The sequence below is a fragment of the Paramisgurnus dabryanus genome, chromosome 15, assembly GCF_030506205.2.
Source record: "Paramisgurnus dabryanus chromosome 15, PD_genome_1.1, whole genome shotgun sequence".
In the NCBI taxonomy this organism is placed as follows: Eukaryota; Metazoa; Chordata; class Actinopteri; order Cypriniformes; family Cobitidae; genus Paramisgurnus; species Paramisgurnus dabryanus.
This window is the reverse complement of record NC_133351.1, coordinates 33,851,457-33,868,186: the sequence shown is the minus strand read 5'-3', so window position 1 is coordinate 33,868,186 and position 16,730 is coordinate 33,851,457.

Genomic DNA, 16,730 nt, shown 5'->3' with positions numbered 1-16,730 from the left:
GCACCGGGCAGGGGGATCCCCATCCATCGCAGAACATGGTATAGCTCAGGCGACAGACGGGGGGTTCGCCCTGCGACCGAAGGGAGCCGTGGGTCTGCTGCACCGGAAGGGGAGCCCTGTCCGATGCTGAATAGGCATGTAATTAAAGCGGGGTTGACGCGTCAGATGGAGGGCTCCTGCTGCGCCCGAAGGGAGCCAGCGGCTCTGCTGCACCGGCAGGGGGATCCCCATCCATCGCAGAACATGGTATAGTTCAGGCAACAGACGGGGTGTTCGCCCTGCGACCGAAGGGAGCCGTGGGTCTGCTGCACCGGGAGGGGAGCCCTGTCTGATGCTGACTAGGCATGTTATTAAGCGGGGTTGACGCGTCGGACGGAGGGCTCCTGCTGCGCCTGAAGGGAGCCAGCGGCTCTGCTGCACCGGGCAGGGGGATCCCCATCCGTCGCAAAACATGGCATAGCTCAGACGACAGACGGGGGGTTCGCCCTGCGACCGAAGGGAGCCGTGGGTCTGCTGCACCAGGAGGGGAGCCCTGTCCGATGCTGAAAGATTTAGAAAAAAATAATGGAATGATAATAAGATGAGTTGTGACTTATGTATATGAATTTATGGGCTGTTGATCTGAATAAATGTTTAACCGATCATGGCTGCATGTGCTTCTTTAATGTGCAGATGATTATACCTGATGTAGCTTTTGAAAGCGTCTGATGACCATCGACCGAGGGCTTGTATCTGGTTTTGTGATAGACCTTTTTGAGCTGCAGTAGTTGCTGCTCCAATGCGAAATGAGTGGCTGGAAAAATGCTCCACGGGTAAACCTGACAGAGCTATGATTTGTTTTAAGTGTTTTTGGAACCAAAAACGTGTAACGGGATGGTTGGAGTCGTCGACGAATAGAGGGTCCATTGCGGATTTAGACTGGGCATTCCTGAGTTTTAAATAAGACAAAAGAGCCTGGTACGGTTGAATTGGGGATGGGAGATTGAAAATGTATATATAATGGCCTTTCTTCTCTTGGTCTGTCTTACTTTGTTTGATGAAGTAGGCGATTGATTCACTATCGAGAATGGACAAGTCGGAGATAGTCGGGTGGATTTTCGGGTTGAATTTTGAGTTTATTGCAATTTCGGAGCATCTCAAGAAACCGAAAAAAGACAATAAAAACATGGCATCGAGGGTATGAGCTGTATGGCTCGAATGATAACCTGTGCGGAGAATTTGGATACATTTTGTGAGGATGTCCAGGGTTATAGGTTGTCTTGAATCTATTTTTGAAGGGCGAGAGCGCTGGATTCCTTTAATTAGAAGAGAAGTTTGAGAATTATTTATTTCGGGGGAGGGGAAACCGTAGATTAATTTATGAAAAAATTGGATGCCGCTAAAAATATCCTTTAATAGACCCTACTTGGAGGTTCTTAACGGAATTGAGGTAGGAAATAAATGAAGTAATTGTGAGGAGAGAAAAATCTGGAAATTGCAGGTTAAAAGAAAGGTGAAATGTTTTGAAACATCTCCATGCTGTTAGATATGAATTAATGGTTCTAGGTGAAACTGCTTGGAGAATAGAATCGAGTGACGCGTCGAGGAGCGCTTTTAAAGGATGTGTTATGGGAATATGAGTTGTGAATAATGAGGTACTGGGGTTGGTGATGGGTCTGCCTCCGGAGCCAGCATTCTGAATTTCTGGAACATAAAACGAGAGAGAGAATCAGCTATTTGATTTTTGGATCCGGGAATATGTTTAGCTGTAATGATAAATTGATCACAAGCTGAAATCCAGAATAGACGTCTTATTAGTGGCATCAGAGCGATGGAATGAGAGCGGCCTTTATTTATGCAATGTACGGTTGCTTCGTTATCGCAGTATACCAGGATATTGTTCGTCGACCAGTTTTTTCCCCACAGAAAAGCAGCAACGACTATTGGGTAAAGTTCAAACAGTGCGGAGGACTGGGGAGAGTTGAGCATTTGAGGGGGCCATGTAGACGCGAACCAGTGCCCCTGAAAAAATCCACCGAAACCGACGGATGGGGCTGCGTCGGTAAATAATTGAATGTCTTCGGGAAGAGAAAGCAGATCGTTGTAGAAAAAGGATAAACCATTCCATTGTTTCAGGAAAGTAATCCATAATTCGAGTTCGTTCCAAATTGCTTGATTAATGTCAATTTGGTCATCTAATGCATGCACGGAAGATGCCAGTGCGAGGAGGTGAGAGATGAAAGAGCGGCCTTGCGGAATTATGCGCATTGCGAAATTAAGATGACCGAGCACGGATAGGAGATCGCGTTTGGAGCAGTTTTGGCTTTCTACCAGAGAGGTGGCTATTAGGATTATCCTATCGACTTTTTCCTTTGGCAGAGAAACTTGGAATTTGACTGAATCTAAATTGATGCCCAAAAATTCGATATATTGGGTTGGTCCTAAGGACTTCTCTTGCGCGATGGGAATTCCTAATTCAGAAAAAACCTTGTGAACTTTTGTAATGTTTTCGGCTGGAATGGCATCGGGAGGAGATATGACAAGAAAGTCATCGAGCAGGTGTATAATGTGGGGAATTGCGTAGTTGTTGGACAGGATCCAACAGATTGCTTCTGACAACATGTCGAAAATTTTTGGACTATTTTTACATCCGAAGGTAAGGCGTACTGAGAAATAAAATTTTCCGTGCCAACGTATCCCGAATAAGTGCCATGAGTCTGGGTGAATAGGCATCACTTTGAATGCAGAAGTGATGTCTACTTTAGCCAGCCATGCGCCGCGACCTGCATTTTTAATCATAGAGATCGCTTGGTCTATGTCATGGTAGAGCAAAGAATATTCTTCGCTGGGTATGAGGCTATTTATGCTGGATACCAGGCAATTATGTGGAGCTGATAAATCAATTATCAAGCGCTTTTTTCCCGAAAATTTCCTGGTAGCCGGATAAATCGATGTCTGCACCTGTCAGAATCTGCATTTTGATGGAGTTAGGCACGGGAGGTGGTTCCAGAGCGGCAGCATTCACTGGGGTAGGTAGGGGGGTTGCTGTGAAAAGAGTGTAGCGAGGTTTGTCTTGTAAAGATGAGTTGGAAGGAAGATAAAGAGGTGCTGAAACCGTTTGCGGAGGCAGCCTCACGCACGGATTAGCGCCTGGGTCTTGGGGAAGCCCGTAGAAAGGAGTAGGAGGAAATTGAGAAAATAGGGGGGGCGTAGCCGTTTGCGGAGGCAGCCTCACGCACGGATTGGCCCCTGGAGCTTGGAGAAGCCCGTAGGATGGAAAAGAGGGAGAAGGCCGGTGCGCTGTAGCAGGCTGATGGTGTACTGCTTGTGCACCCCCAGCAGGGGCTGCTGGCCATTGGTAGGGAAAAAAAGCAGAAGGAAAAGGTAGAAGGGGCTGAGTTTGAGAGGCTGGCGGAGGCATCCTCACGCCAGCGTCTGCAGCCGGGGAAAAAAAGGTTGAGAAACCAAGCCTGCTGTAGCCGATTGGCAGTGTGAGAGACGGCGTGGCCCAGACTCGCTGACGGTCTGTTGCGTCTAGGAGCTTGAGGTGAACCGGAACTTGATCTGGAAGAAGATGACGTTAGAAGGAAATGTTGACTTTTGGTTTTACGAGATTTTGTTACTTTTTTGGGGTGGGTGAATCATTTCCCAAAGAAATATAAAGCTCGTAAAGTTGGGCTTTGCTCAACTTGCGAGAGAACTTAACTTCTGAGTTTGTCAGAGCTTGTCTCAAACCCGCGACGGTCCATTTCGAGATGGGAGGGATGGATGGAGAAGCTGAGGCGTATGAAGATGTTGGAGATTGTAAAGGCTGTCTAGAAGGTGGAGGTGAACGGAGATTGCGCTGTGTAGGAGTGCGGGTGGTGGGCCTTTTGGACTTCCGGCCGCGTGCCGAGACGTGTGGTTCGGCAGAAGATCCGGGTTGGCTCGGGAATTCTTTAGAGCCGGTCGAAGGAATTGCCTTGGAGCCAACTGCTTGTTTTGAGACGGTGGCTTGCGGTGGAGCGTAGAACTCGTCGTCAGAAGGGTAAAGCTCGACTTCAGACATGTTGGCAGTTCGAAGCAGTATATCCGAAAACAATCACGATAGACTGAGGTAGGTAGGATGTCTGTATATGTAGTGTTTGGCTGATTACCAAATTAGATGCACCTGTGCTTGATTAGTTAATTATCTGATCGTGCTCCTCCCGAACCTTGTTAATAAAACATCATGTATTGAGAATGGTCTTTTACCAGTAAGTTTTAGAAGGGCGGTAATCACCTTACTTCCAAAAAAAGGGGATCTAGAGGACATCAAGTGCTGGAGACCGGTTTCGTTACTTGGAACGGATTACAAAATTTTTTCAAAGACCTTAACGAACAGGATTAAACTTTGCATCTCCTCTGTGATCCATGCAGATCAGTCTTATTGTATTCCCAGTCGTACAATTTTTGATAATCTGTTTCTAGCCTGAGACTTGATTTCATACGCCAAAATGCACACCTTGGACGTCGGCCTTGTTTCCTTAGATCAGGAGAAGGCTTTTGACCGTGTGGACCATGGTTTTCTTCTAAAAAGTCTTAAAGCTTTTGGTTTTGGTACTTCTTTCATTAACTATGTTAAGCTGCTGTATACAGACATTTTTAGTATGCTCAAAATCAATGGTTCCCTTACTAAACCCTTTAAAGTGGGTAGGGGTATAAGGCAAGGGTGTGGTCTCTCCGGCATTTTGTATGCTATCACCATTGAACCATTTCTGGTCCGTCTGAGGAATAATCTGAGTGGCCTATCTATAGTATGTCCTCGCAGTGCAGAATCTGTGTCTGTCAAGCTTACTGCTTATGCGGATGACGTTACGGTTCTTATAAGGTCTTCAAAAGATGTGAAAGAACTGGAAAATTCACTTGAGATCTTTCAGAAAGCTTCTTCCTCCCGCATTAATTGGGAGAAGAGTGCAGCCTTCTCACTGGGAGTTTGGGAAGATGGAGGGCCCCCGGCTCTCCCCCAACGCTGTGTATGGAGTCAGGAGGGCCTTAAGATTCTAGGCGTCTTTCTAGGAACAGAGAGGTACATGAGAAAAATTGGGACGGCGTTTTTGAAAAAGTGACTGGACGCTTACGCAAAAGGGAGTGGATTCTACCCAAACTTTCCTTCAGAGGAAGGGTTTTAGTGGTCAATAATCTGGCAGCTTCAATGATGTGGCACAGAGTGAATGTACTTGACCCACCTAAGGATCTGCTTGTTCGTTTACAGAAGGTGTTTGTTAATTTTTTTTGGGATGGGTTTCATTGGGTCCCTCCGGCGACTCTTTATTTGCCAGTGAATGAGGGCGGTCAAGGGTTGATTAATTTGGTTGCTAAAGTTGAAGCCCTGAGACTAAAGGCTGTTCAGAAGCTACTGTACTCACCAGGGTTTACCCCGTGGGTGTCTCTGGGTCTTGCCCTTCTCAGATCTTTTGGTGGGTTGGGGCTAGACAAGCAATTATTTTTAATGTCTGAGTATGGTAAGGTTTTTCCCTTCAATATTAATTTTTATGGCTCCATTTTGGCTTCTTGGTCAGTGTTTAATATCCACAGACGTGACGATTTGCACTTTGGTGTTAATGAACCTCTGTTTTTTAACCCTCTTTTAAGTGGTTTCACATGCAAGTCTAAAACTGTTGTCAGCAGCTTTTTGGAAAAAGGGGTATCTACCATAGCTGATCTAATCTGCCTTCCTTCCAAGTCATGGAGGACAGCTGAGTCTACTTGTAGCCAAACAGGCTTTAAATCTGTAAGGATGGTGGAACAGATCCTGGGTGAGCTGAAAACTGCTTTCCCAGCAACCCTTCTCTCTTTTTTAGAGAGTGTATTGTTTAAAGGCTCATATGATAGTTTTTTCCCAATACTGACTGTGTCTCCAAATGTTTCTCTGGATGGTGAGCGGGATACGAAACTGCTCACTTTTAAGTACTTGGAAGGATTTGCCCTTAATGAGGCTGGGAAGGATATACTCTATCAGACTTGTGTCAAAGTCAGGTTTTCCCAAGGAATCATGAACAGAGAGGACTCCAAATGGAGGGCCTATTTGCAGGCTCCCTCCAATTTTTTGCCTTCTTGGAGACTTTTTTATAAAGGCCCTCTGCCTAAGCGTTCTGGGGACTTACAGTGGAGGATTTTACATTGTATCTTACCCACTAACACTCATGTCTCGAAATTTAATTCAAATGTTTTGCCTAAATGCTTGTTCTGTGGTTCTCCTGAAACTGTTTTTCATGTCTTCTCTGAATGCACCAGATTGCTACCACTGTTTTCTGTTCTGGGAAAAATTCTTAATGATTTGGGTTTTGTTTTTGACATGATGCACTTCATTTTCGGTTGTAAATACTCAAGGGCGCTTATGAAGCAATGTACTGTGGCAAACTTTTTAACGGGTCAAGGGAAGTTAGCAATTTGGAAGTCTCGTAAGCTAGCAAATGAGGGAACAAATGTGAACATTCTCCAGCTGTTTATGGCTTTGGTGGAGTCCAGGGTTGTTGTGGAGCACAAGTTTTTTCAGTTGACAAAAAATCTTCCAGAATTTGAGTTTAAATGGTGTGTAAATGGGGCTTTAACATCCCTTGGTGAGGATGGAACACTAATTTTTAACTGGTAGACTTTGATTGGGTCAATCAATGTGTCATGTACATTTTATTTGTTTTCCAGCTGTGATTTAGTGTGAATGGATATGTTTTTTCTAATGATTAAATAAAGGGAGTTAAAAGTTTCTCTCTCTCTCTCTCTCTCTCTCTATCTCTATCTCTCTATCTCTCTCTATCTCTATGTCTCTCGAAAGTTGACTTTGTATCCAGCATCTACATACCTTCTATGAAAGCATCCATACTGCAGTGGAAACTCATGTGACTCCTTTGGAGGTTGTTGGCCGCAAAGCATTCTGGGATGGCATGTTACAAGGCATTAAATGACCTTGCTCCTCAATATCTTTTAATAGCCTATACTCCAGCACATAAACTCTGCCAATGCTTGTCTTTTAACTGTTACTCCAATTTTTTTATTTTTTTTTTATTTTACATTTAAGAACCATGGGTGACAGGGCGTTCTCCTCCGTTGCCCCAAAATTATGTAATTCCCTGTCATCCGAGATTAAAATTGCAGAATATTTTTAAATCCTCCCTTAAAACCTACTTTTTTTAGGGTAGCATTTGGGTGAAAGGTGATGCATGTGGTCTTATGAGGTATTTTTTGGAAATTAGATTTTTAATGAATTTGTTATAGTTAACATCAACCAGCCTGGGACTACAAATAAAAATTAGCCATTGTCCTATTTCTTATATAAGCAGTGCTTTAAGTGTGCCGGAACGCCCCGGTACTCAGTACCGCCACTTCTAAAAATAGCTCTTGAGCTCTCAGAGGTTTAATTTAATCCTTTGACTGCGCTGCCGCTTTTCAGAGCGCCCTTAATGTACGCTTCCTAATTCGTCCCACCTAGAGCAGAGACTACATTACCCATACACCCTTGCGTTTACAAGTTAAAAGCGCATGCGTCCGTCAGTCAGTGTCAACGTGCTCTGTAGAGGTGGATGTTTGTGTGTGAAACGCGCAACCATAGCTGCTCGGTTAAAATGAAAATACAATGAACACGTAATATGCCCTCCTTTAGACTCTGAGTAGTTAAAGAACACGGTCAGAATCAGAGGACTCGCTGACATCCCACCAAGCCAGAATGATAGCTGCAGGTCAGACGCAAGCCTTGTAGGTACGTGATAATCTCCGCTGTCGCGGCTGTCAGTTTGGTTCCCCTCGAAGCAACTTCGGATTTCCTCAGGCGATGTGCAGAAAACATTCTTGAAATTGTAATATACATTTAGTTTAATTGCTAAACTACAAGTAAACGAAATTTCAATGAATTTGAACGACGTGCACAGTAGTTTTACCACCCGCAAAATGGAAAACAATGGGACAAAATAAATGACTTTAGAGTTTCAAATGGCCAGTATTTTGTTATTCTTGACCCCATAGACATGGTCTACACTTTCTATCTGAACAACTAGTTTTAGCATTTAACCATGCTGAAAATTTTACTTACATATCTACCTTTTGCACATTTTATTTATGTTCAAAAGCTCTTTCTACAGTAGCTCTTTCTAATGGTATTTTTTAAAAATCCTTTTGCACATTTTATTTATGTTCAGTTATTTCTAGCTCAAGCAAATCCACAAATTTATAAAAGGGTTTATTATTTTTTAAAAGGTCGTCTGTTGACTGCTGAATATAAAACCCCTTCAATATAGGGGTCGAGTCAGCAAAAAAAAAAAAAAAAAAAAATTGAGTACCGGCACCTCTTTTGGGCCACTTAAAGCACTGTATATAAGCAAACTAAAACTCATCTGGATATATTTTTTATAGATGTATTTTGTGTTTGGGATCTAATTTTTAACTGTTTCTAACTATTCTTTTTCTGTTCTAATTTATTTTTATTTTTTACTTTATTGTTTATATTGCTTTTTGTCATTTGTATTATTATTATCATATTCTGTATCTTTGTTAACACCCTATGTTCCTCCGCTCGTGTAATGCACTTTAAGATATTACTTTTAAAGGCATTATATGAAATAAAGTTACTATTGTTACTATTATTACTGTTTATTATTATGATTATTATTATTATTATGGTTATTACTATTATTGTTTATATTATTATTGTTGTTATTATTAACGTATTATTATGTTTTTATATGCTAAAATTAAGAATCTATGAAGCTTGTCTGGAGTGAAATGACATGAAAAGAGATGTTTGAGGTTAGTATATCTGTCATCTTTGTCCAGGCAATTGCTTTCTAGAATAAGAATGTCCCTTCCTCAATGCCATGATTAACAACACCACAATAAGCCATAGTTCACAGCTGTGATGTCACCTAAATGTTATTGGCTATGGATAAAAATGAGGCTGTTTCTTTCAATATGTCCAGTGTGATCTCATGGGAATACATGTGTATTTTTACATGTGTGGTTGTACTGTACATTTATTTACGTTTTCATACACACTATAATGTATTATATCAACATCTTGACAGGACTAATACGTTAATTAATGTATTAACAGTGTTACAGACGTACAGATTTGGGTAACACTTTATTTTACGGTGTTTTGTTACACATGTTACATGTAATTATTATAGTAATAACAGTTAGTTATGCATAATTACACGCAACTAATCCTAAACCAAACCCTACAGTAGTCCTAACCCCAACCCTACAGTAAGTACATGTTGTTGATTATTACTTAGTACTTAAATATATAATTACAATGTAACAGTGACGCCTTAAAATAAAGTGTAACCCAGATTTGTATGTATTCCTATAAATATTAAAATCGTGGGCATTGGTGTTTCTTACTTATATTAATGACATGTTTTAGTCGTATTTTCTGACTTATTTATTTAAGTTATATATGTTCATGACTTTCAGAGAATGACACAATATTATACAAGACTACTTTGTATAACAACTTTAAAACCTTAAAATGAATAACATTTCTGCAATCATTTAACCATTTTGCAATATTTAGTTTGTTTTCCATGACACACAAAAGACATTTTCTCCTATGCAGTCAATAGGCGCAACAATAATTACACCAAAACACAACATAAATTTACAAAAGATTAATTCACTCTAATCCACATCTTTAAAATGCATAAGACTGTGAGAAAGAGATCAAAATTTAGCCTTTTATCCAGCGATCTTGATCCCAGTTCTCATCAGCGACTGTAAACGTCAAATCTCGAGTTTGTTATGAATTTGAATTCAAACATTGAGCTTTAAGAAGCTTTACGACACATTGCTTTATGGCAGTGATATCAAACACTCATTGGCCCCTGCCCACTACATGGCTGTGTTTCAGTCGATAGACTTTTGAAATTTGACAAATAAGTCGAATTATTGTTCTCATGGATTAATACATTTAAATATAAATAAATGAATACTTCTCTATACTTCATCATAAACTCTAGAAAGGACCACAACTGCAGCACATCCTCATTTAACTACTTTTGGTGCTGGTTTTGAAATTTCACAATAAGTAAGTTACTGTGATTACTCTTGTCTGTCTGTTATGCTTTTTATCTCTAACGGTACATGATTAAATAAACGTTTTGGGTATGGTTTAGGGATAGGACTGTATTAGCAGCATAAAATATCTTTTAAATGCTATATTGTTACTAATGTTACTAAAACTTTCCTACACATTTCTGTCTGTTACATTGCAAAACATAAAGAGAATATTAATATTATAAGAATATTGTGTATTAACACAAACTTAGCCCCACATTTCATTAATTGTGATAACAGTTCTGCCTTCTCGTGAATTTTTCCATTCTAATTGAATCCACAATTTACACACATTCATCTTTTATCTAATACTGTATGCTATAAACATTTATTGTTTCTATTTGCTAACTGATACACGTCAGCTAGTGCTAAATTGCAAATAATCTAAATGTCAATTTTAACTAAAAACTGCAAAACTGACCTAAAGTTAAACAGTTTGCATCTCTGGATTTGCTAACTTTCTGTATTTTTTAAAATAAGGATGCAGTTTCTGTAATGCAGCTTTGAATCAATATGCATTCATGTGTTAAGCACTATACAAACGCTCAAACTTAGTAAACAGAGACTCCCGCCTTAGCTCTGTAATGTGATAGGCTTGAATTCATGTTCGTCTTAACAGAAGCTCGATTTCTTTCATTTGATTGGTTAAAAAATCTTGCTCGGCCATGTAATTTGATAGGTTGGGAGTCGTTTACGACGGCTTCTGTGAACGGAAACTCCCGCCTTCTTTCAATTTGATGTGTCAACATTTTGACGCTGTAACTACGTCAGTGAAGAAAAAAGCCTATGGGCTGCAGAGCTCGTGTCAAGGGCCGGTGGTTACTCTTGCGCTATTTATTTTTTGAATGCATTACGCCGGCAGGACCAAAGTGAAAGGGGTTGGAGCTTAACGATGTGACTGGGCCAGCCCAATGTCAGTCGGGCCGCTGATCAACTGTCTGGATTCATGGGCCAGTCAGAAACAATAATGTATCGATTAAACAAGTGTCGGACTCTGGACCGTCATCCCAAATAGCTCCGCGGCCCACCGCAAAAATGCCCGGTATGCCAGATGGCCAGTCCGCCCATGGGTCACACTTACATTCTGTTTTTAAAAAGGACAGAAATCAACACAGGAAAGAAAACGGCACTCATCAAGCCATGTCACGAGATCTTTAAAATGTTGTCCGGTATAGGCCAATACCGGTATAGTTTTTGGGAGAGTGCCGAGCTTGGTTGTAACTCTGTGTTTATGGAGGTAAGATATTAAACTAATTAGACAGGATCTGGATATAATTAATGTCAGCACAAATCCAATGCAATGCATAAAGAATCTGAAAGACTTTAGGTATAGGCTGTATTTTTCTAGTGAAGGGTGGTTCAGGGCTGGTTTGATGGCGATGAAATTAATTGCATCGGGTTCATTTTTATTGGGTCATTCATTTAAAGGTTCCTTCCACAAAGAGATCAATATTATCAGGAATCTCTGGCCATTACGTGTTTGAGCTCAAGGTGGAGTTTCGATTCCAAACGCACTTGCATTGTGGAGAGCTGCCAAATAGCCCTGTGGAAAGAAGCTATACAAACAGGAGGTGACCCAGACATCCTCAATTTCCATGTTTATATGCTTCATTTTCAGCCTGCAGGCTCCTACATAGAGAGAGAGAGAGAGAGAGAGAGAGAGAGAGAGAGAGAGAGAGACCTCTATACATCTCACAACCTGTTTCCCGCAAAACACACACACACAAATGCTGGCATTCCTGTGTAGAGGTGATTTGCTCTCCGGGGATCCAGCCGTGCCATTTGCAGTACATAAATTTGAACCTATTGGCTAATAAAGGTTGTCCTTTCTAGTCTGCATTCTGCCGGGATTCGCTGGAGGCAAAGAACCGCGTATCGCTGATCAAAGCACACTGTCCCGAGTTATACAGTCATATAATCTAAGTCTGGTATTTTTCAACGAACACACAGTGAGATATTAACCGTTCATATTGCTACCGCGGTCTCCACTGCGAAGCACTTACAGTATGATTAAAATGTAAATCGGATTCAGAGCAAAGTGTGAATTAGCATATCATTGCACAAATGTATTCTTTTGGGATGACGTCGCATTCAAGGTGACATTGTGATGCGTTCTGTTATGACTCTATGCAGAGTGAGATTTTATGAGATTCATTCAACTTGTCTTTTATCAGATGGGTTAAATAAACAGATGAATTCAAGCGTAGCCTGTATTCAACGTGTCAACAGAAGCCCTTCACTGCATATTTCCAGGCTTTCGGAGGATTTAAGTAGCTGTTTACGTCTGTCCACCGACCACTGAGATTATTTATGACCAATGCTCATCTTTTAATTCCAGGTCTGTATTTTGGGTGATTTTAGAGCGCTGACATGATAATGTTATGTTTTATCCTCTGGCTATTTTTCATACCGACTATGAATATTCAAAAGATGTGTTTAAGAAAAGAGAGAGCGAGATAAGGAAGGGGTTGGAGAGGAGGGGTAGTGAGAGAGTTAAAATTAATTAATATTCCACGCAGTAAAAATGAAAGCGGGACCGAGGCTAATTTTATGGGACAATTAATCATGGCTCTCAGTAATTACACTCGGGAGTTTACGAATGATTATTTTAAGGGCTGAGGGTAGAAGAAATAGAGATAATACAGGCATGAAAAGCTCTGAACTCCCCCAATCTCTCCAATTAAAGGCGTCTGCAGATCCTGTAATTGTGTGTCGGGGGAAAGGCTGTGTGTGTGTGTGAAAGAGAGAGAGAAAGAGAGAGAGAGAAATAGATGACAGGGTTTTAAGAAACACCTGAGGGTGCTGTGGAATTGGGGGAACAGGCAGGCGAGAGCAGATCCGGGGGCTCGTCCAGGTGCACGCTGGGTAAAAATAACAGACCTCACAACACAGCATTGCTTTAATGGGAATGTGTCACATGACTGTGCAGGCATCTAGAGTCCCACTGCGGGAACAATCTCTCTCAGATATGAGAACAGCAGAAATATTGCATTGTTCTGTGTTAGTCGAGAGGTTTGTTAATGAAATTGTTCATCCAATTTCATCATGGACAACCTCATATCATTTCAGACTATGCTTTCTTCTATCCATCATAAAAGATGTTAGACAGAATTTCCAAGCGGCTCTTTATCATACCATAAAATGTATGATGACGTTTACTGTTAAGCTTTCAAATGACACTATAGGAAACCACTATATTTTGGGTGTTTTGAATAGCTTTGACTTTGCATGACAAACAGATCCACATTTATGATCGGTCATGTGTGCTATAGTAGATCCAACTATGGATACGGCTTGCAGATCTTACTTATTCATTTAGCTGATGTTTTATTCAAAGCGACTTACAATTGCTATATGTCAGAGGTCGCACGCCTCTGGAGCAACTAGATCTTATAGATTCAAGTAGCGTCACTCACTGTCAGAAAATCCCTAAATCTGTATTCAAATATTAACTGTCTTGAGATTTCCTATTTGAAATCAACCATGATTTTTTGAATAATATTATTTGGGTTCTCAGTTCTCTGTCTTACTTCATTAATGTTTTGATTAACATCATCTGACTAGAAGCAGATTTAGGTGTCATTATACCAAACACAGACGGTGCAAATATACTGTTTTACAACATTCTTGCGAGGTCAATAAAAACCTTGATATGGAGACCATTGGAGACTCATTTCAGCATTATTAAAAGACAATAAAGCGTCAACATATTGTAAGGATTTGACAAAGAACGAACCCAAATGCAGACAGGACTTAAAATAATAATTTATTGCACAAACAGGGAAAAAAACAAAGACCCACGAGGGGGTAAAACAAGACAGGATAATACTACACTAAACTAACATAAAGCTAAACATAAAGCAACATTAAAATACAGATAACAAACTAGACTAATATACTCAATACTCACAAGGCAAGACTCTTTAACACAACAGGGATGATAACAAGACGAACGCGCACTGGACAACAAACACAAGGACTCTTAAATAGGGAGAAAGTAAATTACATACACCTGGAAATCATTACAAATAAGGGATCGGGGAAAAAGTGACGAGATCCGGGAAATGTGTGGTCAGAATAAACCAATACTAAAACCACACATTTCCCACATAAAACATGGTACTGCCAGGAACCCGAACACAAAAGGTGTGTTTGACTTCATGCGGCGCTGCGCAGACCGATCGGCGGCTGACTTGAAGCAGTGCATTCCGGTTAGTAATCTTGTCCGACTGCAGCTGGCGCTGCAGGCACGTGACTGTGTCATATGGTTTTTAAGTACCGCGAGAGCGTTTCAAGAGCAGCCAGCTAGCTCAGCCGGTGCAGCTTCTCCAGAGCGGCTGCACGGAGTTGTGATGACGACACAGCTTTACGTGATTGGTTGCCTCACTGATGACAACGATCACGTGCCTTTCAAGTTTAATCCAATCTTTAGTTCCACTAATAAACATTATAAATTTATGTTTTAAAACAGGAAAAAGCACTTTAATATGCTTAAATATGTTATATTGTGTCGTGTAATAAAATAAAAATGACAATAACAAACTCTATTGGTATTTTAATAAAATAGGCTTGTTTCCCGTTATTTTCCGGTATACAGTATAAGCAGCAATTAAAATATTCGATATAAAATGTTTCTGGTTGCAACTTTTTACTAAAATGTTTGTTTTTATCAAATTCAGCATCTAATTCACTTCATTTGCGATTACAAACAAGGAAACACGGCGCACACGTCACTACGGCAAGCAGCAGGTGTCCGGCTTGACGGCTCCGTCTTCAGTTCCTCCCTCGACTGCATTATTCCATAATGTGGAACAAGAGTGATGGGGACAGTCCCTCATAGATGATAAAAACAAAGATAAAATATATACATACAGAAGTTAATTTAGGGATCTTTACCTTGGCATTGTAGTTATTTATGTATTTACATTATGCTAAATGTAATATTAAGTGCCGCGGGCATGACATATTTTTGTAGGCAAAACCAGTGAATTAGGATTTTAGCACTTCTGGTTCCACAGTCCCAATGTCAATGGGTTTTTTGAATAGGGTTTTGGTTAAAACTCCTTAAATAAGATCTTGGGTTAACACAAGCCCAAGATATTTTCACGTTTTATTCTACAACATAAAAACACATCAGTAATACTCCCACTTGTGGTTATTCAAAGGGGACATATCATAGATATCTGATTTTTTTCCATGTTTACGTGCTATAATTGGGTACTCAGTGCTTCTATCAACCTAGAAAATGTGATAAAGATCAACTTAGTAACATAGTTTTAGTAAACCATTCTTTGCAAGCATGCTGCATGGTTTGATGTTGGTTTAGCTGGTGGTAAATTTGAACATGAATTATCTGTGGGATATTTTGAGTTAAAACTTCACATGTACTCTGGGGACACCAAAGATTTATTTGACATCTTAAAAAGGTCTTGTGAATTGTCCTCTTTAAATCTTTAATGTGTCTTTTAAAGGACGGTTGCTAATAAGTTGCTACATGAGACTACAGATTTTGTTGGGGACTTTAAACGTCATCACTTATGAAGATCTTTCAAACAATGACACATGGGCATCATTTCCATTAAACATTCATCCTCAGAGTATTTGAAGAGTTTCGTTGCAAAACGAGATAAATCCATTTTTTACATTTTTGTCAAAACATGTTTATTATTATGTTATCATGTTATTATTTTGTTTTAAGGTGCTACTTAGCTGTATTTTTTAAGTTATGAAGGTTTAAATCAAAACAAACCAACTGCAGTTGAATTGATATTAATTGGAATGCACAACTGCAAAATGAGATTTCTGAACAATTAAAAAACGTTATCTCGTTTTGCAACGAAACTCTTCATTTCTTTATCAACTAACATGTTTTAATTGTGTTTAATAAAGTTTGAAAGGACATGACGCCTCTGACTGTATTGATATGAGTGCAGTTTCTTTATAGACTTCAAAATAGGCCTACAGCTTTATTTTTTGAACTGCAAAAAAATAACTTTCTTACTTAGCATTTTATTCTAGTATTCTAACAAATATCTAAAAATTCTTAAATTAAGATGCATTTTCTTAATGAGCAAAATGGCCTGAGAAAAAAGTCTAGTTTTTAGACCAAAAATATCAAATTTATGTGAATTTGTGCATAAAAAAGCAATAATTGAAATAAGTTCATTTAAAAAAATTCTTACCCATTTGGCAGATTTTTTTTGCTGTCTAAAAACTAAACTTATTTTCTTAGGTAATTTTGCTCATCAAGAAAATGCATCTTGATTTAAGAATTTTTTAGATATTTGTACTGAAAACAAGACAAAATACTAATCAAAATACTAATACTAAACATCTCTTGAAACTATACTGACTTGAAATTATTTTCCCCACAATCTAGTCCATCATGTCGTCTGTAATGATTAGAAACACTGGAATTTTTACACAAAATATTAGTGGAAATCTAGCAGTGCCACACTTGTGGTTTAATATTTGTATTCACCTTATGAACTTGTATCTAGCTCTGGAACTGCACTGATTAAAACAATAAACTATGAGTGGAGTAACAGCCAGTTTCATTATTTAGTCTGAGTTCTTGTCCACTCGCTTAGGTAATCGTCTGAAATGTAGCTGATGTATTGCACCTGCAACAAATGCATCATTCATTTCAATTCCCAGTCGAAGGCTGTAACAAACTTTGACTTCTG